A 26,904-nucleotide genomic window follows, 5' to 3' on the forward strand; every position below is an offset into this window, starting at 1 on the left:
CCCTTTGCTGTCTTCTATATGCCGCGATCTATAGTGATCGCGGCATATAGAAGACAGCAGGAGGAGAGGGGGTCGTCCACTTACCTCTCCGATGACCCCTGATTCCTTTCAGGACCTTGGGTTGCTATGGCAGCTGGAGGTCACATGACCGCCTCCAGCTCTGCCATATATGGTGTCCTGCCTGGCTCAGCATGCAGCTGATGCCAGGCAGGAGACTGACTGTGAAACAGTCAGTGAAGATCTCATATAATGTAATATATGTCTATTACATTACATGAGATCAGGGATCAGAAAAATAAAAATTTATGTCCCATACAGGGACTAAGTAAAAATGTAAAAAAAAGTAAAAAAAAATGTTTTGAAACTGTTAAAAAAAAAATACAAAATAAATTAAAATAAATAAATAAAATATTAAACCGATAAATCCATATATTTATGCAAAAATAAAAAAAGTACACATATTTGGTATTGCCGCGTCCGAAACAACCCGAGCTATAAAACTGTCACACTAATTAACTCCTTCTGTGCACACCGTAATAAAAATAAATAAAAAATGGAGCAAAAAACTATGCTTTTTCATCATATCGCCAAACAAAAAGTGGAAAAAAATGCGATCAAAAAGCAAAATGGAAATAAAAATGGTACCGCTGAAAACGTAATCTTGTTCCGCAAAAAACAAGCTGCCATACAGCTCCATCAGCCGAAAAATAAAAAAGTTATACCTCTCAGAATAAAGCAATGCAAAAAAAATATTTTTCTATAAAATTGTTTTATTGTGTAAAAGCACCAAAACATAAAAAAATATACAGTAAGTGTTGTATTGCTGTAAACGTACTGACCCGAAGAATAACGCTGCCTGATCACTTTTACCACACGCAGAACGGCATAAAAAAAACCCTCAAAAAACAATTCCTGAATTGTTGGTTTTTGTTAATTTTACCTTCCAAAAAACGGAATAGAAAGCGATCAAAAAATGTCACGTACCCAAAAATGGTACTAATAAAAATGTCAACTCGTCCTGCAAAAAACAAGCCATCACATGACTCTGTCGGCCGAAATATGGAAAAATTATAGCTCTCAAAATATGGCGATGCAAAAACTAGATTTTGCAAAAAAAAAGCGTCTCTTAGTGTGTGACAGCTGTCAGTCATAAAAACCCGATATAAATCTGGTATCTCTGTAATCACACCGACCCGAAGAATAAAGTAATCTAATCAGTTATATCACACTAGGAGCTGCGTAAAAAAATAAATAAAACCAATTCTTCACCTGCTACTGATTTGTTTATTATGTCTCCCAAAGATCGCAGTATGGCTCAGCACACATTTATCCTGCGCTCTGCGCTGAGCACTTACACCAGAGTTTCCATGTAAATCTCTGAAATATGTGATTCAGCCGGAACCCATGACGGAAGATTCCCTGTAATGAGGCAGATATAGGCCACTGTGGATGCCGTCTGGTCTGTGATCCCACGGTGTCATTTGTTTTAGGCGTGCATAAAAGTGCGGTTGGCCACAGTTTTGTGCACTTCTGAAAAAAAGGACACCGCTAAACAGAGGCCAGATGGAGTCCAGAGTAACTCTGCTGCCTCATTACAGTGAATGGATGCCGCTGGGGTTTCATCTGAATTACATCACTTGGAAATTTAGATGGAAACCCCGATGTAAGTGCTCAGCCTAGAGCGCCGGATAAATGTTACGTAAAATGTTCCCAATAAAAGCTTCAACTCAGTCCTCAAAAAAAGCTAGTCCCCACTCAGGTCCGTCATCTGTTAAAAATATAAGGGACTTCCAAGTTACTGGTAGCAGAAAGGCTCTGGAAAAGCGAAATGGCCCTTGCCCCCCAAAAGAAATTCAGAAAATTTTGTGCTCCCAAATCCAAATGCCTATTCTACAATAATTTGTTCTCCAATTGTCAAATAGCGCTCCGTCCCCCCCAGATCTCGCCATATGGCTGAGCAGTACGATACAGCCACATATGGGGTATTGCCACTTTTAGAAGAAATTGTGTGACACATTTCGGCACCATTTTTACCCATTGCCCTGTGTGAAAATGTAAAATCTGAGGGTAAAACATTTTTTTGTGGTTAAAATATAATTATGCTTTTTTCACTGCCCCATGGTATAAATTTAAAAATTAAAAAATACTCACTACTTCCCTAGATGAATTCCTTGAGAGGTGTAGTTTACAAAATGGGGTCACTTGTGGGGGTTTCTGCTGTTTCGGCATGTCAGCGACTCTTCAAATGTGACATGGTGTCTGCAACCTATCCCAGCCAACATAGCGCTTCTTTCTCTTCCGAACCCTGCCGTACACCAAAGTAGTGGTTTTCCCCCACATATGGGGTATCGGCGTGTTCAGGAGAAATTGCACAACAAATTTCATGGTGCAATTTATCCTATTACCCTTATAATAATGCAAAATTAAGGGATGAAAAACGTTTTTGTGAGAAAAATGTGAAAATTTTATTTTTACAGCTGATTATTATAAACTTCTGTGAAGCACCTTGGGGTTCAAGGTGCTCACCACACATCTAGATAAGTTCCCTAAGGGGTCTAGTTTCCAAAATGGTGTCACTTGTGGGGGGTTTCCACTGTTTAGGAACATCAGGGGCTCTCCCAACGCAACATGGCGTCTGCTAATTATTCAGACAAATTTTACATTCAAAAAGTCAAATGGCGCTCCTTCCCTTCCAAACCCTGCCGTGCGCCCAAACAGTGGTTTTCCCCCACATATGGGGTATCGGCGTGTTCAGGAGAAATTGCACAACAAATTTCATGGTGCAATTTATCCTATTACCCTTATGATAATGCAAAATTAAGGGATGAAAAACTTTTTTGTGGGAAAAATGTGAAAATTTTATTTTTACAGCTCAATATTATAAACTTCTGTGAAGCACCTTGGGGTTCAAGGTGCTCACCACACATCTAGATATGTTCCCTAAGGGGTCTAGTTTCCAAAATGGTGTCACTTGTGGGGGGTTTTCACTGTTTAGGAACATCAGGGGCTCTCCAAACGCAACATGGTGTCTGCTAATTATTCAGACAAATTTTACATTCAAAAAGTCTAATGGCGCTCCTTCCCTTCCGAACCCTGCAGTGCGCCCAAACAGTGGTTTTCCCTCACACATGGGGTATCAGCGCGCTCAAGAGAAGTTGCACAAAAAAATTTGGGGTACATTTTTTCCTGTTACCCCTGTGAAAATAAAAAAAATTGGGTCTAAAGTAACATTTTTGTGAAAAAAGTTAAATGTTAATTTTTTTCTTCCACATTCCAAAAATTCCTGTGAAGCACCTGAAGGGTTAATAAAGTTCTTGAATGTGGTTTTGAGCACCTTGAGTGGTGCAGTTTTTAGAATGGTGTCACTTTTGGGTATTTTCTGTCATAAAGACCCCTCAAAGTGACTTCAAATATGATGTGGTCCCTAAAAAAATGTTTTTGTAAATTTTGTTGGAAAAATGAGAAATCGCTGGTCAACTTTTAACCATTATAGCTCCCTAACAAAAAAAAATTTTGGTTCCAAAATTGTGCTGATGTAAAGTAGACATGTGGGAAATGTTATTTATTAACTATTTTGTGTGATATATCTCTCTGATTTAAGGGCATGAAAATTCAAAGTTTGAAAATTGCAAAATTTTCAAAATTTTCGCCAAATTTCTGATTTTTTCACAAATAAACGCAAGTGATATCAAAGAAATTTTACCACTATCATGAAGTACAATATGTCACGAAAAAACATTCTCAGAATCAGGGGAATCCATTGAAGCGTTCCAGAGTAATTACCTCATAAAGTGACAGTGGTCAGAATTGAAAAAATTGGCCCGGTCACGAAGGCAAAAACAGGCTCTGGTGCGAAGTGGTTAAATGACATTGTTGTATTAACTGCTTTCAGATTCCATTCTAGGTGTTCCAGTTTTCCCAGTGCGCATCACAGTTTTTGGAAAAGGGGATATCTTGACATCTTCCCTTTTTTTTAAAATAAATTATATTTGTTCATTTTTTTTCTCTCCTTTTGTTATATTTTCACTCATATCTTACCTTATTACATTTCACCCATTCACCCTTATTCCCTGGTTTCAAGTACATGCAACTTTTTGCACTTTATCACCTACCTGGCCCATGGGCTCTTATTATATTATATATTATAGTTCATTCCTGCACTGCATGTTTATTCAATCACTTTTTTTTATTCATTTCATTGTATTTTATTTTTATTTTTTTATCATAAGCTTCACTCATATATTATATTTTTAGTACATTTCACTTTTCACCATTCTTTTACGGTCACACTTTATAAATCCATGCCGGTTGCATGGATTTATATAGTGTGACCAAGTTGTCAAGCACTTTCCAAGTGATGCTAAAATTGCTTGGAAAAGCGCTTGATAACCCGCATGCAGAAATGCATGTGAAGAACGCTTCACATCCGCATGTCTCTGGCAGGAAAAATGCATGTAAAATCCGCATGCGTTTTTTCTGCCAGGGAGATGCAGAAACGCTCAAAAAAAATCCGGAGCATTTCTGCATCGTGGGCACATAGCCTTACATTAATTATATGACTCAATATTGAGCACACGTAGCCATCTATACATGGCGGGAGGCCGCACAGCGCCATCTATACACAGCGGGAGGCCGCACGGCGCCATCTATACACAGTGGGAGGCCGCACGGCGCCATCTATACACAGCGGGAGGCCACATGGCGCCATCTATGCATAGCGGGAGGCCGCACAGCGCCATCTATACACAGCGGGAGGCCGCACGGCGCCATCTATACACAGCGGGAGGCCACACGGAGCTATCTACACACAGCAGGAGGCCACATGTAGCCATCTATACACAGCAGGAGGCCGCACGTAGCCATCTATACACGGCAGGAGGCAGCACGTAGCCATCTATATACAGCGGGAGGCCGCACGTATCCATCTATACACAGTGGGAGGCCGCACGTAGCCATCTATGCACAGCGGAAGGCCGCACGTAGCCTTCTATACACAGCAGGAGGCCGCACGTAGCGATCTATACACAGTGGGAGGCCGCATGTAGCCATCTATACACAGCGGGAGGCCGCACAGCGCCATCTACACACAGCAGGAGGCTGCACAGCACCATCTATACACAGCAGGAGGCCGCACAGCGCCATCTATACACAGCAGGAGGCCGCACATAACCATCTATACACAGCAGGAGGCCTCACAGTGCCATCTATACACAGTAGGAGGCCGCACAGCGTCATCTATACACAGCAGGAGGCCGCACGGTGCCATCTATACACAGCAGGAGGCCACACGTAGCCATCTATGTACAGCGGGAGGCCGCACGTAGCCATCTATACACAGCGGGAGGCCACACGTAGCCATCTATATACAGCGGGAGGCCGCACGTAGCCATCTATACACAGCGGGAGGCCACATGTAGCCATCTATATACAGCGGGAGGCCACACGTAGCCATCTATACACAGCGGGAGGCCACACGTAGCCATCTATACACAGCGGGAGGCCACACGGCGCCATCTATACACAGCGGGAGGCCCCACCGCTCCATCTACATACAGCAGGAGGCCACATGTAGCCATCTATACACAGAGGGAGGCCGCACATAGCCATCTATACACAGCGGGAGGCCACATGTAGCCATCTATATACTGCAGGAGGCCGCACAGCGCCATCTATACACAGCTGGAGGCCGCACGTAGCCATCTATACACAGCGGGAGGCCGCACGTAGTCAGCTAGACACAGCGGGAGGCCGCACAGCGCCATCTATACACTGCAGGAGGCCGCACAGCGCCATATATACACAGCAGGAGGCCGCACAGCGCCATCTATACACAGCAGGAGGCCGCACAGCGCCATCTATACACAGCAGGAGGCCGCACAGCGCCATCTATACACAGCAGGAGGCCGCACAGCGCCATCTATACACAGCAGGAGGCCATACAGCGCCATCTATACAGAGCAGGAGGCCGCACGGTGCCATCTATACAGAGCAGGAGGCCGCATGGTGCCATCTATACACAGCGGGAGGCTGCACAGTGCCATCTATTATCAGCGGGAGGCTGCACGCAGTCACGCACACACAAACATATACAGACATATACATACACGCATAAACACATTTGAAACACACAAATACATATAAACAGACATCACACAATGATATCTGCCTGCACACACACACTCACTCAATCAGACATACACACTCTCTCACACACACACACCCTGTCATACACACACACTCTCACACACACACACTCTCACACACAGACACACACACACACAGACACACACACACACATACACTCACCATCCCCCGGCTCGGCTCCAGTCTTCCTCCTCTTTTCCGGTGCAGCAGTGCAGGCCGGGCGCGCACTGCGTGACGTCACAGCTAGGAGACACGGCTGCGCACAGGACCGTGTCTCCTAGCAGTGACGCGGCCGGGCCAGCACAGGGAAGTTTACAGCTGCAGTGCTGGCCCGGCCGGAGAAAAAGCAGCGTCCGTGCGCTGCTGCTGGGGGAGCGGTCCGGGGGCCCCCCCGCCACTGTCTGCCAGTATGTGCCGAAGCGGCGCACATATAATGAGGGCAATCTGGCAATAGACACCCCGGAGCCCCGGGCCCCCTAGAGGCCCGAGGCCCCGGGCGGTAGCCCGGATTTCCCTCATTATAATCCGCCTATGATTGGTGATATTGGATCATGGCATATGTTGAGATTGTGTGTCGTGATTTAACTCCTCTTTCCTCTCTTTGAGTCTCAGTATAATTGTAATGGCCGGGCTTCACCTTATCAGACATGACTGCGGGTTGCGCTATGCGCAGCAGTGCGTTAATAACAAATTGAGCAGGGCACCACTATTGTAATGTAGAAGGATCAACCCGCCACATACAGTTTGTAAGTAATGACAAATAAGAAGAAAAGACTGTATGCATAGGCAGGGATCACTATAAATCAATATTTATTAGACAAATACCATGTAAACAACACCACAATATATTAAAAACACTTAAAACATGAATGCTTCAATATATATCAAGAACCATAGCAAATCATGATATGGTAAACCCTCATGTATGCAAGCCAAAGACAATATATATAGTAGTCTATTATGACAACGACACCTTGTAGTGTCATATATGAAAAAAGATGAAACAGCACAAATTGACCTAAATAAAGGTATTAGTAAAATATATAAAGATATGCTGCTGACACAAAAAAGTTATTTTAGAGTATTGTTGCCGTCATATGATAAATATGGCAAAGGCTACTGATAAGGTGAAGCATCAGTAGAAGGTCAGAAAATGGTGTAACTCAACCAGAAGGTGAGCCATGAGCTATACCTGAGGGGTAACCAAGCAGCCAAAAGCCCCATGCGTATCGCCGCTACACAAGCATCTTCATCAGAGGAGGGAATTGTGGATAGTTTGCCTACTGGCCTTATATTTGTCTCAACTTAATTTTACCTTAATTCACATCAGCTGTGGAAAGCATGTTCTTATGTGCCGGTCAACCAGTCGGGGAACAGACCGGAGGTCCATATTCATATCTGGGGTCAGCTGCCAAGATGTAAGAGTGCGAACGCGCTTGTACCCCGGAAGCGGAAATCAAGACTTCTACATAGAGGTAGTGCGCACGCGCATATATAGAATCAGCTGAGGCGCTGTAAGCGCGCAGGCGCATCATGTTCCCCAAGGCAGAGCACATCGAAATCAGTGTGGACCGCACACCACGGCGGTGTGCACGCGCATATCGGAAATACCCGCTGCAATGGCACATCCACACCCATAGAAGGGTGGGAAAGAGGCAACAGTGGCAATTTTAGGAGAAACATCTCAAATAAAGAGAGTCCATGAGAGTATAGAAAAGGCCAATACTAATAAAATAAAATAGTATAAGCGGCCAAGTCCAAATTCAGGATGACTAAGGTTATAACAGAATGAATCCAGAATAAATTCAAAATAACCCAGAATAACCCGTGAGGGATCTCATATAGGGATTATACATAATTAGTGTTGAGCGAGCGGAGACCCGAGCATTTTTGCGGTGGCACTCCCGGCAGTCTGTAGAAAGCCTAAAAAGCGCCCAAAACGATAGTGACAGTGCTCAAAAGACATGGGGACAGCATGGGCATCCCCATACTCGGTCCCCAGCCGCCCCATGGCCGGGTGTCCACACACGGTCCCCAGCCGCCTAGGGGCGGCCAGGTGTCCATAAATGGTTCCCAGCCGCCCCTATTTCTCCTTGAAACTTCCCCCACACTTTTCTTAGCCTTAGCATTGGACGAGCCCACCAGAGAACCGGACTCCTCCGGTGGGCCCTGGCTTCTCCATCAGGGGAGTTGAGAGTGCCAAGGTGAGGAGCATGATGATGATGATAGAAGTTAGCGTCTGCTTTGTTTTCTTGGAATTCAAGCGCATGTATGTAGTAGCGGCTAGGCCTGAGGTGGTCAGCGTTTTGGCGCATATCCTACCTCCTCCGAGGATTGCTGGATGTTTTCCTGCTACTATCCCAGTTCTATGACTCCCGTTAAAACAAAGCTTCAGGTGATGAATGATGGATGAGGTGGTGGCAAAGGAGAAAGAACAGGAGGAACAGGGACCATTCACATCAATATCAGGCCAGTCAACCACACATGTCTTGTAGGATATGCTTCTGTACCAAAAGGAGCAGTTCGGCTACACAGTTATAGGGCATGCAGTGAGTGCAATGCCTACCAAAAATTTCGAGGCACTCCAATGTCCCTTGGAAGTGACATGGAGGTCAGAGAGCCTTAACTAAACCGTTTTTTCCATTTATAGCAACTGGGTCTCCTGTGCACTGTTGGCCTAAGCAGAGAATGGAAGGCTTACCAAAAATTATGAGGAACTGCAATGCGCCTTGAAACAGACGTGGATTACAGCATACTAAAAACCTTCTACCTATTATTGGGGAGTGGGTCTCCCTTAGTGTTCGCCTATGCATTGAAAAGCAAAAGGTGACTAAAATTAGGAGGAAATGCAATGCCCATTGGAAGAATGGTGGAGGTCGCAGTAGAATAAAAAGACAATATCAATGCCCCTTGGAAAAGTGGTGGAGGTCGCAGTAGCTTAACAACAAGATTTTAATGCCACTGAAGAAAGTGATGGAGGTCGCAGTAGCTTAACAAGACGGTTTTAATGCCCCTTGGAAGAGACGTGGAGGTTGCAGTAGCTTAACAAGACGGTTTTAATGCCCCTTGGAAGAATGGTGGAGGTCGCAGTAGCTTAACAAGACGGTTTTAATGCCCCTGGGGAAAGTGGTGGAGGTCTCAGTAGCTAAACAAGACGCTTCTAATGCCCCTTGGAAGAGACGTGGAGGTTGCAGAAGCTTAACAAGACGGTTTTAATGCCCCTTGGAAGAGACGTGGAGGTCGCAGTGGAATAAAAAGACAATATCAATGCCCTTGGGAAAAGTGGTGGAGGTCGCAGTAGCTTAACAAGACAGTTTTAATGCCCCTTGGAAGAGACGTGGAGGTTGCAGTAGCTTAACAAGACAGCTTTAATGCCCCTTGGAAGAGACGTGGAGGTTGCAGTAGCTTAACAAGACAGCATTAATGCCCCTTGGAAGAGACGTGGAGGTTGCAGTAACTTAACAAGACGGTTTTAATGTGCCTTGGAAGAGATGTGGAGGTCCCAGTGGAATAAAAAGACAATATCAATGCCCCTGGGAAAAGTGGTGCAGGTCGCAGTAGCTAAACAAGAGGGTTTTAATGTCCCTTGGAAGAGACGTGGAGGTTGCAGTAGCTTAACAAGACGGTTTTAATTTCCCTTGGAAGAGACGTGGAGGTCGCAGTGCAATAAAAAGACAATATCAATGCCCCTGGGAAAAGTGGTGGAGGTCGCAGTAGCTTATCAAGACCGTTTTAATGCCCCTTGGAAGAATGGTGGAGGTCGCAGTAGCTTAACAAGACGGTTTTAATGCCCCTTGGAAGAGACGTGGAGGTCAAAGTTGAATAAAAAGACAATATCAATGCCCCTGTGAAAAGTGGTGGAGGTCGCAGTAGCTTAACAAGACAGTTTTAATGCCCCTTGGAAGAATGGTGGAGGTCGCAGTGGAATAAAAAGACAATATCAATGCCCCTGGGAAAAGTGGTGGAGGTCGCAGTAGCTTAACAAGACGGTTTAAAAAGCCGTTTGGAAGAGACGTGGAGGTCTCAGTAGCTTAAGAAGACGGTTTTAATGCCCCTTGGAAGAGACGTGAAGGTCGCAGTGGAATAAAAAGACAATATCAATGCCCCTGGGAAAAGTGGTTGAGGTCGCAGTAGCTTAACAAGACGGTTTTAATGCCCCTTGGAAGAGGCGTGGAGGTCGCAGTAGCTTAACAAGACGGTTTTAATGCCCCTTGGTAGAGACGTGGAGGTCACAGTGGAATAAAAAGACAATATCAATGCCCCTGGGAAAAGTGGAGGAGGTCGCAGTAGCTTAACAAGACGGTTTTAATGCCCCTTGGAAGAATGGTGGAGGTCGCAGTGGAATAAAAAGACAATATCAATGCCCCTGGGAAAAGTGGTGGAGGTCGCAGTAGCTTAACAAGACGGTTTTACTGCCCCTTGGAAGAATGGTGGAGGTCGCAGTGGAATAAAAAGACAATATCAATGCCCCTGGGAAAAGTGGTGGAGGTCGCAGTAGCTTAACAAGACGGTTTTAATGCCCCTTGGAAGAGACGTAGAGGTTGCAGTAGCTTAATAAGACGGTTTTAATGCCCCTTGGAAGAGACGTGGAGGTCGCAGTGGAATAAAAAGACAATATCAATGCCCCTTGGAAAAGTGGTGGAGGTCGCAGTAGCTTAACAAGATGGTTTTAATGCCCCTTGGAAGAATGGTGGAGGTCGCAGTGGAATGAAAAGACAATATCATTCCCCTGGGAAAAGTGGTGGCAGTCGCAGTAGCTTAACAAGATGGTTTTAATGCCCCTTGGAAGAGACGTGGAGGTTGCAGTAGCTTAACAAGACAGTTTTAATGCCCCTTGGAAGAGACGTGGAGGTTGCAGTAGCTTAACAAGACGGTTTTAATGCCCCTTGGAAGAATGGTGGAGGTCGCAGTAGCTTAACAAGACGGTTTTAATGCCCCTGGGGTAAGTGGTGGAGGTCGCAGTAGCTTAACAAGACAGTTTAAATGCCCATTGGAAGAGACGTGGAGGTTGCAGTAGCTTAACAAGACAGTTTTAATGCCCCTTGGAAGAGACGTGGAGGTTGCAGTTTCTTAACAAGACGGTTTTAATGCCCCTTGGAAGAGACGTGGCGGTCGCAGTGGAATGAAAAGACATTAGCAATGCCCCGGGGAAAAGTGGTGGAGGTCGCAGTAGCTTAACAAGACGGTTTTAATGCCCCTTGGAAGAGTGGTGGAGGTGGCAGTAGCTTAACAAGACGGTTTTAATGCCCCTGGGGAAAGTGGTGGAGGTTGCAGTAGCTTAACAAGACGGTTTAAATGCCCCTTGGAAGAGACGTGGAGGACGCAGTAGCTTCACAAGACGGTTTTAATGCCACTTGGAATAGACGTGGAGGTCACAGTGGAATAAAAAGACAATATCAATGCCCCTGGGATAAGTGGTGGAGGTCGCAGTAGCTTAACAAGACGGTTTTAATGCCCCTTGGAAGAGACGTAGAGGTTGCAGTAGCTTAATAAGACGGTTTTAATGCCCCTTGGAAGAGACGTGGAGGTCGCAGTGGAATAAAAAGACAATATCAATGCCCCTTGGAAAAGTGGTGGAGGTCGCAGTAGCTTAACAAGATGGTTTTAATGCCCCTTGGAAGAATGGTGGAGGTCGCAGTGGAATGAAAAGACAATATCATTCCCCTGGGAAAAGTGGTGGCAGTCACAGTAGCTTAACAAGATGGTTTTAATGCCCCTTGGAAGAGACGTGGAGGTTGCAGTAGCTTAACAAGACAGTTTTAATGCCCCTTGGAAGAGACGTGGAGGTTGCAGTAGCTTAACAAGACGGTTTTAATGCCCCTTGGAAGAATGGTGGAGGTCGCAGTAGCTTAACAAGACGGTTTTAATGCCCCTGGGGTAAGTGGTGGAGGTCGCAGTAGCTTAACAAGACAGTTTAAATGCCCATTGGAAGAGACGTGGAGGTTGCAGTAGCTTAACAAGACAGTTTTAATGCCCTTGGAAGAGACGTGGAGGTTGCAGTTTCTTAACAAGACGGTTTTAATGCCCCTTGGAAGAGACGTGGCGGTCGCAGTGGAATGAAAAGACATTAGCAATGCCCCGGGGAAAAGTGGTGGAGGTCGCAGTAGCTTAACAAGACGGTTTTAATGCCCCTTGGAAGAGTGGTGGAGGTGGCAGTAGCTTAACAAGACGGTTTTAATGCCCCTGGGGAAAGTGGTGGAGGTTGCAGTAGCTTAACAAGACGGTTTAAATGCCCCTTGGAAGAGACGTGGAGGACGCAGTAGCTTCACAAGACGGTTTTAATGCCACTTGGAATAGACGTGGAGGTCACAGTGGAATAAAAAGACAATATCAATGCCCCTGGGATAAGTGGTGGAGGTCGCAGTAGCTTAACAAGACGGTTTTAATGCCCCTTGGAAGAGATGTGGAGGTCACAGTAGCTTAAGAAGATGGTTTTAATGCCCCTTGGAAGAGACGTGAAGGTCGCAGTGGAATAAAAAGACAATATCAATGCTCCTGGGAAAGTGGTGGAGGTGGCAGTAGCTTAACAAGACGGTCTTAATGCCCCTTGGAAGAGATGTGGTGGTTGCAGTAGCTTAACAAAACGGTTTTAATGCCCCTTGGAAGAGAGTTGGAGGTTGCAGTAGCTTAACAAGACAGTTTTAATGCCCATTGGAAGAGACGTGGAGGTTGCAGTAGCTTAACAAGACGGTTTTAATGCCCCTTGGAAGAATGGTGGAGGTCGCAGTGGAATAAAAAGACAATATCAATGCCCCTGGGAAAAGTGGTGGAGGTCGCAATAGCTTAACGAGATGGTTTTAATGCCCCTTGGAAGAGACGTGGAGGTTGCATTAACTTAACAAGACGGTTTAAAATGCCCCTTGGAAGAGCCATGCAGTACAGCATCTTAAAAACATTATTCCCATTATTGGGGAGTGGGTCTCCCATAGTCTTTGTCTATGCCTTCCAAGCAAAAGCTGCCAAAAATTAGGACGGAGGAACTTGCAATGCTGGCAAACAAGAGTCATGCAGTACAGCATCTTAAAAACATTATTCCCATTATTGGGGAGTGGGTCTCCCATAGTCTTTGCCTATGCCTTCCAAGCAAAAGCTGCCAAAAATTAGGACGGAGGAACTTGCAATGCTGGCAACACGGACCAAGGTCACCCTGGTGGTACAGTGGTGGTGGAGGCTGAGGATAAGGAGAAGAGCAAAATACAGCCGAAATGAGGAAGCGTATACCCATGTGTGGGTGTGAAGCGGTGCATGGGAATACACCTCCTGAAATAACACAGTGGATTTGACTTTATGTTACTCTGCTGTCATTTGGTGGTGATGAGAAGTCTGGCCCAATCCAGCCCTTGTTCATTTTGATAAGGGTCAGTTTGTCAGCATTGTCAGTTGACAGGCGAGTGCGCTTATCTGTTATAATTCCCCCAGCGGCACTAAAAACACGCTCCGATAACACGTTAGCGGCAGGGCAGGCCAGGACCTCCAAGGCGTACAGAGCGAGTTTATTCCAAGTGTCCAGCTTGGATACCCAATAATTAAAAGGCACAGAGGAATCACGGAGGACGCTGATACGGTCGGCAAGGTACTCCCTCACCATCTTTTGAAACTTTCCACTCCTTGTGAGAATATCCCGCGCCTCAGGGCCTGTAAGCTGGGCGGGTCTCAGAAAACTGTCCCAGAACATTGACAGTGTTCCCCTGCCTCTGCTGGATTGGAGTTGCTTCTCTCTCACCTGTACGCCTTGGTTGGGCAACGAACTGTGACCTCTGCAGCTAGCGTGTTCAGATGGGAATTTTTTTAACAGTTCTGCAGCAAGGGCCTTCTGGTACTGCCCCATTTTTGTAGACCTCTCCACCTCAGGAATAAGAGAGTGAAAGTTCTCCTTGTAGCGGGGGTCTAAAAGTGTCACCAACCAGTAAAGGCTGTCACCCAACATTTTGACAATGCGAGGGTCACAGTTAAGGCAGCGTAACATAAGGTCAGCCATGCGTGTCAGACTGGTAACGGGCAAGACTTCCGTGTCCTCACCAAGATGACGACTGACCATGCTCTCCTCCTCCTCCTCCTCCCCCCTGTCCTCAGGCCACCCACGCTGAACCGACGGTATGACAGTTGTACAGGTACTACCGCCTACAGCACATGATACCAGCTCCTGTTCTTCCTCCTCCTCCTCCTCTCCCTCATTGTCCCCCAATGCACGTTGGGATGAGATTAGGCTGGGCTGTGTGTAATCGCCCACTACGGCTTCTTGATCCATCTCATCATACTCTGGCTGCAATGCCTCCTCTTTAATTCTCTGCAGAGAGCGTTGCAAAATACAGACAAGTGGGATGCTGACACTAATGATTGCATCATCGCCACTCACCATCTTGGTGGACTCCTCAAAGTTTGTCAGGATGGTACATATGTCAGGCATCCAGGTCCACTCCTGAGGTCTTATGTGTGGAGTCTGACCTGAATATCGATGGCCTTGTAGCAGCTGGTACTCCACAACTGCTCTCTTCTGCTCACAAATCCTTTGCAACATGTGGAGGGTAGAATTCCAATGTGTGGGGACATCACACACCAGTCGGTGTGCCGGAAGCTGCAAACGCTGCTGCAACACAGCAAGGGCGGCGGAAGCTGTAGTCGACTTGCGAAAATAAGCTGACAGGCGGCGTACTTTGACAAGCAGATCTGGCAACTCGAGGTACGATTTAAGAAACCGCTGAACCACGAGGTTAAGCACATGAGCCAGGCATGGTACGTGTGTGATCTCGCCTCGCCTCAGAGCCGCCACCAGGTTACGGCCATTGTCACACACGACCATGCCTGGATGTAGATTCAGCGGTCTCAGCCACAGATCTGCCTGCTCTTTCACAGCTGTCCACAACTCACAAGCAGTGTGAGATTTATCACCTAAGCACAGCCTGTTGCCGCTTGGCTGAGGCAGTACTGCAGTGCTTCCAGCTTGTAACTGATGTGGTGATATCTGAGATGGAGGCTGAACATGAGGAGGAGGAGGAGGATGATGTGCAGAAGCTGTACACTGGGGGGGCAACTCTGACTGACATAGGGCCCGCAATCCTCAGTGTGGGGAGGATGTGTTCCGTCCCAAGGTCCGACTGGGTCCCGGCTTCCACTATGTTTACCCAGTGTGCCGTCAGGGAGATGTACCGTCCCTGGCCACAAGCACTTGTCCACGTGTCCGTTGTCAGGTGGACTCTCCAAAGTAACTGCTTTGTTGAGGGCACGGTAGATGTTTTGGGACACGTGCTTGTGTAGTGCGGGGATGGTACACCGGGCAAAATAGTGTCGGCTGGGTACCGAGTACCGCGGGACGGCCACCGCCATAAGGTTGTGGAAGGATTCCATCTCCACCAGCCTAAAAGGCAGCATTTCCAACGCAAGCAGTCGTGAAATGTGCGAATTTAGGACTCTGGCCTGTGGGGCGTTGGCTGCGAATTTGCGCTTTCGTTCAAAGCTCTGGAATATGAACAATTGAATGCAGCGGTGGGACGTGGACGTGGACGTTGATGCTGTTTCTTGAGAAACTGCCATAACAAGTGAAGACTGAGAGGAGGGGGCATCTCTGCATGCAGTATGGACCGGGGATTGCCTTGCACGCACAACAGGGGGTTCTATCACATGCACAACAGCGGAAGAAGCAGTGGTGACACCCGCTGACACTGATCGTGGACCCTGGGGTTCGCCCCACAAAGTCGGGTGCTTTGCTGCCATGTGCCTGATCATGCTGGTGGTGGTCAGGCTGGTAGTTTTGTCACCCCTGCTGATGCTGGCATGGCATGTCCTCCTGCCACGTTGGGTCAGTTACTAGATCATCCACCACCTCCTCCTCTTCCACTTGTGCACCACGATCCTTCTCCTCACTTCGTGGCAATTATGTCTCGTCATCGTCCACCTCTTGTGACAAATTGCCAGCGTCGACTTCCTGCGGCCGTGGCTGTTCAAATATTTGGGCATCGCTACATGGGATCTCCTCTTCCACCACTTCAAGCGGAGCAGGCGAGGGGCACAAATATAGAAATGGACCAGTGAACAGCACTTCAGAGTGTCCAAGTGTGCGATCAGTCTGATGACACTCGGCATGGTGGGAGGAAGGAGCATCAGGGTGAGGAGGAGTATGCGGTCGACTCACGGCTACTAAAACTTGACCGTGTGGAAGACAGACTGGAGGTGGCGGTGCCCAGGTATCTGGAAGTATTATCTGCTATCCAATTAATAACCTGTTCACACTGATCAGTTCTGGTGTTGTAGTGTGCTTCCCTAGTAATTCGGTCAAGAAGTGGGAGCGACAAGATGTGGCTGTTGGTTGTGGCACATTTTCACCTTGGCCACGGCCCCGTCCTCTACACGCACCATCACCACCACGTCCCTTGCCACGCGCCTTGCCCATTGTAAATGAAGTAAAATAGCTTGCACTTGCACTATCAATGGAAAAAGGGTAATAAAAAGGAGATTAGAACCATGGAAGAGGAAAACCACAGTTCTATTTGTCTGGCCTACACCAGAATCTTTTAAACAGATATATTTGTGACTGAACAGACAGGGAGACACTATTACTGTTTTTTTTTTACGTAAAACAGGCCAAAAGCTGAATAATACAGAGATTTGAACCATGGAAATGCAAAACCACAGTTCTAATTTACTGGCGTATACCAGACTTTTTTAAATAGATATATTTGGGGCTGAACAGTCAGCGACACACTTATGTAAAAAAGACCCAGAAGTGGATAATACAGAGATTTGACCCTTAGAACTGCAAAACCACAGTTATAGTTATGTGGCGTACACCAGAATCTTTCAAACAGATATATTTGTGTCTGAACAGTCAGGGAGACACTATTACAGGTTTTTTTTACGGCAAAACATGCCAAAAGCAGGATAATACAGAGATTTGACCCGTGGAACTGCAAAACCACAGTTATAGTTATGTGGCGTACACCAGACTCTTTTAAACAGATATATTGGTGTCTGACCAGTCAGGGAGACACTATTACAGTTTTTTTTACGGCAAAAAATGCCAAAAACAGGATAATACAGAGATTTGACCCGTGGAACTGCAAAACCACAGTTATAGTTATGTTCCGTACACCAGACTCTTTTAAACAGATATATTGGTGTCTGACCATTCAGGGAGACACTATTACAGTTTTTTTTTACAGCAAAAAATGCCAAAAACAGGATAATACAGAGATTTGACCCGTGGAACTGCAAAACCACAGTTCTATTTTTCTGGCTAACATAAGACTGTTTTAAACAGATATATTGGTGTCTGAACAGTCAGGGAGACACTATTACTGTTTTTTTTTTACGGCAAAAAATGAAAAAAGCCGGATAATACAGAGATTTGACCCGTGGAACTGCAAAACCACAGTTATAGTTATGTGGCATACACCAGACTCTTTTAAACAGATATATTGGTGTCTGAACAGTCAGGGAGACATTATTACAGGGTTTTTTTATGGAAAAAATGCCAAAAACAGGATGATACAGAGATTTGACCCGTGAAACTGCAAAACCACAGTTCTATTTTTCTGGCCTACACCAGACTCTTTTAAACAGATATATTGGTGTCTGAACAGTCACAGACACACTCAATTTTTTTTTGGGGGGGGGGGGAAATACCAAAAGGTTAAAAAGACGTGTATTTGGACAGTCTGACTGAGGACAAAAAAAATACAGGATTTAGATGAAAAAAAAAAAAAAATTTCCTGGCCCCTGAGACCAGGGTGATAAGTCTAGCAATTTGACCAACAGGAGCACACAGGACTGTAATGCAGCGTTTGCTGGTATAACCACTGCGTCTCCTATACAGCCTGCCTGCCTGATATCTGGGATGGATATTAGTCCTGAGAAAGACTGTTTGTTTGATTTGGCAGGGTTTAGAGACCCTACACTACCTATTTCGCACTATATATCTCTCCCTAACTCAGCAGCACTGACCCTACACTGGCTGATCCGGAGCGACTGTGTCCAAGATGGCGGCGCCCGGTTTTAAATACTTGAGGTGACGCTGTGCGGCCAGCCAATCACTGTAATGCCCACAAACAACATGGCTGCGGCATTACAGTGACTGGCTGGCAATCCCTGCATGTTCGTTGGCTCTGTAAAGAGCGCTAAATATGCAGGGCGGAAACCCGAGCTCCCGCCCGAGTAACCCGGAAATGCTCGGTGCTCGCCGAACATCCCGAGTAGCGTGATGCTCGGGCGAGTAACGAGCAGTGTTGAGCATGCTCGCTCAACACTATACATAATCCCTGTATAGATATCAAGAATAGATAGATATTTATCGGTTAGAAGTAAAGGTTTAATAAACCCCGTGATAACATAAGGGGTACAGTTGCTATATGACCAGGTCCCATAACAATAATTCCTACAGACATACAGTCTCATATGTTAAATGAAATGGGGCAGTGAGAGGAATAGTAAAGCACGTATGTACTATGTGCTCCAACACCACAAGTTCACACACATGTACTCAATCACACATGCTGATGCGGCCGCATCAATCACAACCAACAAACAAAATATTAATGTGCATATGGTATTGATTTACAAAAGAATTCTTTATTAGATTAAAATAATTTTAGTACACATCTTTTTTAGCCACACAAAGTGTCAAATAATTAAATACCCAGTATTTTGTGCTTGGAAGGACGGCGCATTCAACTATATGGAATCCAAGTTTCTTAGGTAAATGAGTCAATTTTAATGTTGGCCAATGAAGCCCAATTAGAAAAAGCAAAATTTTAAAAATTGTGTGAGCAGCATGATGGTTAGAACGCATGATGGTTGGGACCGATCATGTCAATAGCATGTTGGTTAAAGTGAAAATTGGCAAAGCCAATTGTGTCAGCAGTAGGGTAAAGATGAAAAAAAGGACAAGAAAAAAAGCTCTGTAAGTAGGAACAAATGGGAAAAGAATCCCCCGTATTCTGGGTCCTGGATTTTCAATTGTCAGCCATGAAAAGTACATCTAGAGGGGTAGACTTATGTGGGCAGAAAAAAGAAGGACAAGGATAAGTAACGGATCATCAAACAGCCTTATAGAAACCGGTAAAGAGGAGGTCCTCATTCAACCCATTAGGGGAACGACTGTTCAACTTAAAGATCCATTTAGATTCTTGGAGTAAAAGTTCCGGAATCACGTCCCTATTCCGGATGTCCGTAGGAATCCTTTCCAGACCGATTATACGTAGCCCTATGCAATCACCATTATGTGTATCCAAAAAGTGCATAGATACTGAGGTAAGGGTCTTACATTTTTCCTTGTCTCTTCTGGCCATGTTGAAACTAGACAGATGTTTTTGGATTCTACGCCTTAGCTCCTGTGTTGTTTGTCCCACATAAATTTTTGAGCATCCGCATACTATCGCATATACAAGATTCCTTGTTTTACAATTGAAATAATCGCGCAATGGGATCTGTTTAGGGAAAAGAGGGAGGTCAATATTATTGTCAGACAACATCAAAGGGCATACCGTACAGGCACCACAAGGATATGTGCCCTTCAGTCTAAAGCCCGTATTAAGACGTTGTGTAGGCCGTTTGAAGTGGCTCACAACCAAATGATCTTTAAGGTTGTGTGCCCTCCTTGCAATCACCTTAGGCTGTGGAGAGATGAATTTATGCAGCCTTGCTTAGCTCAAGAGGATGTCCCAGTTCTTGTTTAGAATACGGTACACATCTCCCAACTGGTTATGGTAGGAGGTTATTAAATTGACGGTGCGTGGATTCTCCTGTTTCCTTGGTGTAAAAGCTTGTTCACGGTTGATCTGTTTGGAGAACTGGAAGGCATCAGACACAACTTTCCGTGGGTACCCCCTTGAAACAAATCTGTGAGTAAGATCAGAAGCTTCCCTCCTAAAATCAACATTGGTACTGCAGTTCCTTTTGAGTCGCAAAAACTGACCCTTAGGGATGCCTTTCCTCACATGTGCCAGATGGAAGCCGGAGAAATGTAATAAACTGTTTGTTGCTGTGGGTTTTCTGAAGACTGTCGTCGTCACCGAAGATCCGTGCAGGGATATTTTGAGGTCCAGGAATTCTACAGAAGAACATGAAAAATTAACTGTTAGAATAATGTTCCATGGGTTGTCATTTAGCGTGGCAACAAATTGGTGACATTCATCCATGGACTCTGACCAAAACAAGAGGATGTCGTCAATGTACCGATACCATCCGACAACATGTTTGTGAAAGACATCCATCCTGCGTACCTTTGTCTCCTCCCACCACCCAAAAAAAGAGGTTGGCGTAGGCTGGGGCACATCTAGCCCACATTGCAGTCCCAGACACCTGTCGGTAATATATACGGTCAAAGACAAAGTAGTTGTTCTGTAGGACCATTGATAGAAGGTCAAGTAGGAAGGTGTTAGAACTCTCCTGATAGTTTTTTTCTAGTTTGCTCGTCACATGACCTTTTTTGCCTATTTAATCCTGCTCCGCCCTTCTGGCCTTGCTGGACTTCATTGTAATTTCAACTCTTAAGTTAGCCAGGTGCTTTGTTACCTTACTCCGTCAGTTTTGCTAGATCTCTTAACCTCTATTTTCTATGTTGTTTGTTTGTCCTTTTCTGCTACAATTTCTGCTAGGAGGTGTCCATCTTACTCCCAGTCCCTAGTTCTTATAGGGATCCCTCCCTCACATCTATAGGTCTTCGTACAGACTAGCTGAGGACTTTAGCGGGTCTGATTGCAGGATCAGGCTCCCCGTTACATCGTAGGGATCAAGCTTAGTTCTATTGTAGGGACAGATCTCCTGTCTTTCCTTAGCGCTTGTAGCAGATCATAACAGTAAGTCCAGCCCAAAAATTTCTCTAAGGAAAGACCTCCAGTTTCCATCATGGTGTCGGTTCAGGATTTGGCTCAACGCTTGCAGGGACTCTCTCTGGAGGTGGCCGAGCTCCAGCAACACGTGAGCAGCTGTTCTGGAGCGCATTTTGTAGAGCCAAAGGTACGTTTGCCTGATTTATTTTTTGGTGAACAACAAGATTTTTTTTCCTTTAAAAATGCTTGTTTATTGTATTTTCGTTTAAGACCCAGATCCTCTGGTGATGAATCACAGCGCATAGGGTTCATAATGTCACTTTTGCGCAAGGAACCTCAGGGATGGGCTTTTTCTCTCCAACCTAGTGATCCGTGCTTTAGATCAGTGGATAGTTTTTTTTCTGCTTTGGGGTTGTTGTATGATGATCCTGATCGTGTCTCATCAGCTGAGACGGAATTGAGACATTTGAGGCAGGGATCAGGTAATGTGGAAAATTATTGTACTCACTTCCGTCGGTGGTCTGCTCAGGTGGGGTGGAACGATTCTGCTCTGAAAAGTTTGTTTCTTGCAGGGCTAGGTGAAAGGGTTAAGGATCTGCTGATTGCTTATCCTACACCTGGAAACTTGCAGGAGGCAATGCAATTAGCTATACGGGTGGACAGGAGACTGCGTGCAAGGGTTAATGAGAGTAAATCCTCTGCCATGTCAGCTCCGAGTTCTGAGAGGGTCTGTACTGACATTGGAGAGCCGATGGAGATTGGGGCAATGTCACCCCGCTCTCAGGAAAAAGACCGCAGGTTTTCTGAAGGTTTGTGCTTTTATTGCGGAAAATCTGACCATTTCATTAAGAACTGTGTGCTTCGTATGAACAAAGAAAAAAAAAAGGTCAGTTACGCCCATATAGCCTGTTTAAATACTAAGGGGGTATTTCTTTCTGCTACTTCCGCTGCTCAGGAAGAATTAATTGAATTTCGGGTATTTGTGGATTGTGGTTCTACTCTGAATGTGATTGATGGGGGATTCTTGGAAAAACTTAAATTAAAACCCAAACCTTTGTCATCCCCTATTGCCGTGGTTTCTGTCGATGGTTCTCCCTTGAAATGTGTTACTCACAAGGTTTATGAATTTCCCCTCACTATTAATGGTATTCACCAAGAAAATTTGGATTTGGTGGTATTAAATAATTTGCCTTCTCCAGTAGTTTTTGGTTTGCTCTGGTTAAAATTGCACAATTCTGTACTGGATTGGTCTATCAATGAAATTAAGTCCTGGAGCCCTAAGTGTTATGACAAGTGTTGTAACGGGCGCATTGCTGCTGTGGATAAAGGGGAATTACCTGTACCTATTCAGGATTTTTGGAAAGTTTTTTCTGAGCAGGAGTCGCAAATTTTGCCTCCTCATAGAGACTATGATTGTACCATTGAATTTGTCCCTGGAGTGACTCTCCCTAAAAGTCATTTATTTAATCTTACTATTCCTGAGAGAAAGGCTTTGGAGGAATACATACAGATGAGCTTGGCCGCCGGTCATATCAGACCCTCTAAGTCACCTGTGGCTGTTGGATTTTTTTTTGTTAAAAAAAAAAGGACGGCGGTTTACGTCCTTGTCTGGACTTTCGCGAGATTAATAAAATTACTGTACGCAATCCCTACCCACTGCCATTGATTCCTGATTTGTTTAACCAGTTAGTGGGGGCCAAATGGTTCTCTAAAATTGATCTCCGGGGGGCATACAATTTGTTGCGCATGAAGGAGGGTGATGAATGGAAAACTGCTTTTAACACTCCTGTGGGTCATTTTGAGAATCTGGTGATGCCTTTTTGTCTTACCAATGCACCAGCATTTTTTCAGAATCTTATTAATGACATCCTTAGACCTTTGATCGGCAAAAATGTGGTTGTGCATTTGGATGACATTTTGATTTATTCGCCTGATCTGGAGTCTCATTGGCGGAGCGTACGTGAGGTATTGCAGTTATTGATTGACAATTCGCTTTTTGCTAAGCTGGAGAAATGTGAGTTCGCTGTACAGAGAATTAGTTTTTTGGGCTACATTATCTCCAGCGAGGGTTTTGAGATGGACCCGGTGAAAGTTCAAGCTGTGCAGGAATGGCCTAGGCCTATTGGTTTGAAATCGATACAGAGGTTTTTGGGTTTCGCCAATTACTACAGAAAATTCATTAAAAAATTTTCTATTATTGTTAAACCACTGACCGATCTCACCAGCAAAGGTGCTAATACGGTTCAGTGGACTACTGAGGCCATTGAAGCTTTTGTGTTTCTAAAGGAGAGGTTCAGCTCTGCCCCCATCCTTATGCAGCCTGATGTGACTAAGCCGTTTTTGGTTGAGGTTGATGCTTCTTCTGTGGGGGTCGGTGCGGTGTTGTCTCAGGAAATCAAGGATGGAGTACATCCCTGTGCCTTTTTTTCAAAAAAATTTTCTGAGACGGAACTTAATTACGATATTGGTAATCGGGAATTGCTGGCTATTAAACTCGCATTTGAACACTGGCGTCATCTCTTGGAAGGTGCTGAATTTCCCATTCAGGTTTTCACTGATCATAAAAATCTGATCTATCTTGATGCTGCCAAGCGCTTGAATGCCCGTCAGGCTAGGTGGGCACTTTTTTTTTCGCGGTTTAATTTTTCCGTTACTTACATCCCGGGTACCAAGAATGTTAAAGCTGATGCTTTGTCTCGCAGCTTTTCTCCCATGGTCGGTGCTGAGGAGGAGGAGAGCATTTTACAAGAAGGTGTGGTGATTGCTGCATTGGACTCCGTTTTGGAAGATGAGATTCTTAAAACACAGGAGAATGCCCCATCTAACACTCCCCATGGGAGGTTGTTTGTGCCTAGGACCTTTAGGAGAGATTTGTTTGTTGAGTGTCATGAGTCTCGGTTGGCAGGTCATCCAGGAATTTCTGAGACCAAGAGACTTGTGGGTCGCAGTTTTTGGTGGCCTGGATGGCAGAAGGAAGTCATTAAGTGGGTGCGTCATTGTACTGTGTGTGCTAGATGTAAGTCTTCGCATGCTCCTGCTGCGGGGTTGCTTTGCCCTCTGGAGGTTCCTAGTGCACCTTGGACACATCTGGCTATGGACTTTATTACTGACCTTCCCCCCTCTGAGGGTTTCACGGTCATCTGGGTGGTCGTGGACCGTTTTAGCAAGATGTGTCACTTGGTTCCCTTCATCACTCGCTAAGGCCTTTGTCAAGGAGATTGTCAGACTCCATGGTCTTCCTACTGACATTGTTTCTGATAGGGGACCTCAGTTCGTGGCTCGTTTTTGGCGTGCCTTTTGTGACAGGTTGGGAGTTCATTTGTCATTTTCATCTGGATATCATCCTGAGTCTAATGGCCAGACAGAAAGGAAGAACCAGGATGTTGAGCAGTTCTTGCGTTGTTTTGTGGCAGGCAATCAAGAAGGGTGGTCTGAGTTTCTGCCACTTGCTGAATTTGCTCTTAACAACCATACATCCTCTTCTGCTGGGTGTTCGCCTTTTTTTTGTTGTTCTCGGAGTCATCCGTCTTTTGGGTCATTCTCCAAATTGGTATCGGCTGTGCCTGAGGAGGAGAGTTTTTCCGGTGATTTAGAAAGAGTTTGGACGGATGTGCGTTGTAATCTGCAGGAGGCTAACAAAAAATCTAAGAGGTACTTTGACTGGAAACATCAAGAGGTTTTGTTTACGACTGGTGACATGGTTTGGTTGTCCTCTAAGAATCTGCAGTTGAGGATTCCTTCTAAAAAATTGGGTCCCAAGTTTGTAGGGCCCTTTAAGGTGCTTCAGGTAGTTAACCAATCTGCTGTTAGGTTGGAGATTCCCACCTCCTGGAAGATTAATCCGGTGTTCCATGTTTCTCTATTGAAAAAAGCTGATGTATCTGATAGAGACGCCACTGCCGCTGTTCCTCCGGTGGTGGAGGACGGGGAATATGAAATTTCCCGCATCCTTAATTCTAGACGGTATAGAGGGAGTTTGCAGTATCTCGTCTCTTGGAAGGGTTTCGGTCCCGAGGATAACTCATGGGTGAGGGCGGATGATGTTTCTGCTTCCAGACTTGTCAGAGCGTTTCACAGGAGGTTTCCTGATAAGCCTGGGCCTAGGGGATCCGGAGGATCCTCATAGAAGAGGGGGTACTGTTAGAACTCTCCTGTTAGTTTTTTTCTAGTTTGCTGGTCACATGACCTTTTTTGCCTATTTAATCCTGCTCCGCCCTTCTGGCCTTGCTGGACTTCATTGTAATTTCAACTCTTAAGTTAGCCAGGTGCTTTGTTACCTTACTCCGTCAGTTTTGCTAGATCTCTTAACCTCTATTTTCTATGTTGTTTGTTTGTCCTTTTCTGCTACAATTTCTGCTAGGAGGTGTCCATCTTACTCCCAGTCCCTAGTTCTTGTAGGGATCCCTCCCTCACATCTATAGGTCTTCGTACAGACTAGCTGAGGACTTTAGCGGGTCTGATCGCAGGATCAGGTTCCCCGTTACATCGTAGGGATCAAGCTTAGTTCTATTGTAGGGACAGATCTCCTGTCTTTCCTTAGTGCTTGCAGCAGATCATAACCGAAGGAGTCATGTTGTCTTGTTCCTGATGTACGCAGATCCAAAAAGTACGATACAGCCATCTGTCCCAAATCATGCTTAATGTTTGAGTACAGTGACTCCACATCCATTGTTACCATTATGGTGTTAATAGGTAAACTAATTTTGTCCAATATCTGGAGCAAATGTGAAGAGTCTCTAACATATGACCCCAAAGGCAGGACCAAAGCTTGAAGATAATGGTCCAAATAGATACATGGTCGTTCGAAGAGACCCCCTATGCCGGACACAATTGGCCTACCTGGTGGTTCTTGAAAGGACTTATGCACCTTCGGGAGCATATAAAAGGTGGGAATTGTGGGATGATGGCTGGTCAGGAAATCATTGTTGTTGATGCTTTGTTGGAACGCAGTAGTGAGCAATCTAATTTCTTTTTGAAGGCTGGTGTCGGATCTGCGGGGAGGCTCTGGTAATAGGAAACATTAGTTAGTTGTCACTTTGCCTCTCTAAGATATTGGTCTGTGGGCCACAAAACAACATTCCCTCCCTTATTGGCCTCCTTAATGAGAAAAGAGCTATTATTTTTTAATTTTGCTAGAGCCGTCTGTTCTGATTGTGATAAATTGCCTCGTCTACAGGTGTCAATTTTTAGCCGTTGTATATCCCTAAAGGATGTATCAAAGAAAATTTGAATAGCCGGAAAAAGGGAGAAGGCTGAAGTAGCATGTGAAAGTAACCTACTAGGGAAAGGTGATCTCCCTCCAGAGTTTTGCTCATTTTCAGTAAGTAAATCAATCAAATCCTGAAACACCCCTCTCTCATCCTCAGGTAGAGTGTCAATGATTGACGGCTGTTGATAAAGAAGCTTAAAGGTTAGCTGCCTGCAAAACAAGAACAGATCTTTAATCAGCATGAATTTGTCTAAATGACACATGGTTGGAAATGAGAGCCCCCTTGATATCAAAACCTTTTCCTCTTTTTTGAGAATATATGAGAGGTTGATAACACGTAGATTACCTTCATTATTGGCCTCATTTATCTCCTTTTGTTTCTGTTCTGTCTCGTATTACTTTTGCACGTAAATTTCCTTTTGCGTAAATTTACTTTCTCCTGTTCCTTTTGCGTAAATTTGGCAGCTCTGTGTCTCCCCCTCCGGTTGTGCCGTCTGTATTGCTGAGTTTGGAGGATAAAAAATTACTGGAGGAAAGCTCAACAGTGGTTGTAGGTTTTTGGGACCTCATTAGGCCTGCTAGGTCCACTAGTCCTTATATTGCCATGATGTGACCATCTATATGCTCTATTAGTTTCAAAATCCATCCGATCCCTCAAAAATTTAGATTTCTTTCTCCTGATAACCTCCTCCTCAAACCGATCTATAATAGTCATAAGTTTCTGGGAGAAGGGTTCAACTTCCTTAACCAAATCAAAAGTATTCAATATGGCTTCCTTAGTCTTAATGT

Source organism: Phyllobates terribilis, unplaced genomic scaffold (genome assembly GCF_046119375.1).
Source record: "Phyllobates terribilis strain yellow unplaced genomic scaffold, ASM4611937v1 Scaffold_11__3_contigs__length_659146591, whole genome shotgun sequence".
In the NCBI taxonomy this organism is placed as follows: Eukaryota; Metazoa; Chordata; class Amphibia; order Anura; family Dendrobatidae; genus Phyllobates; species Phyllobates terribilis.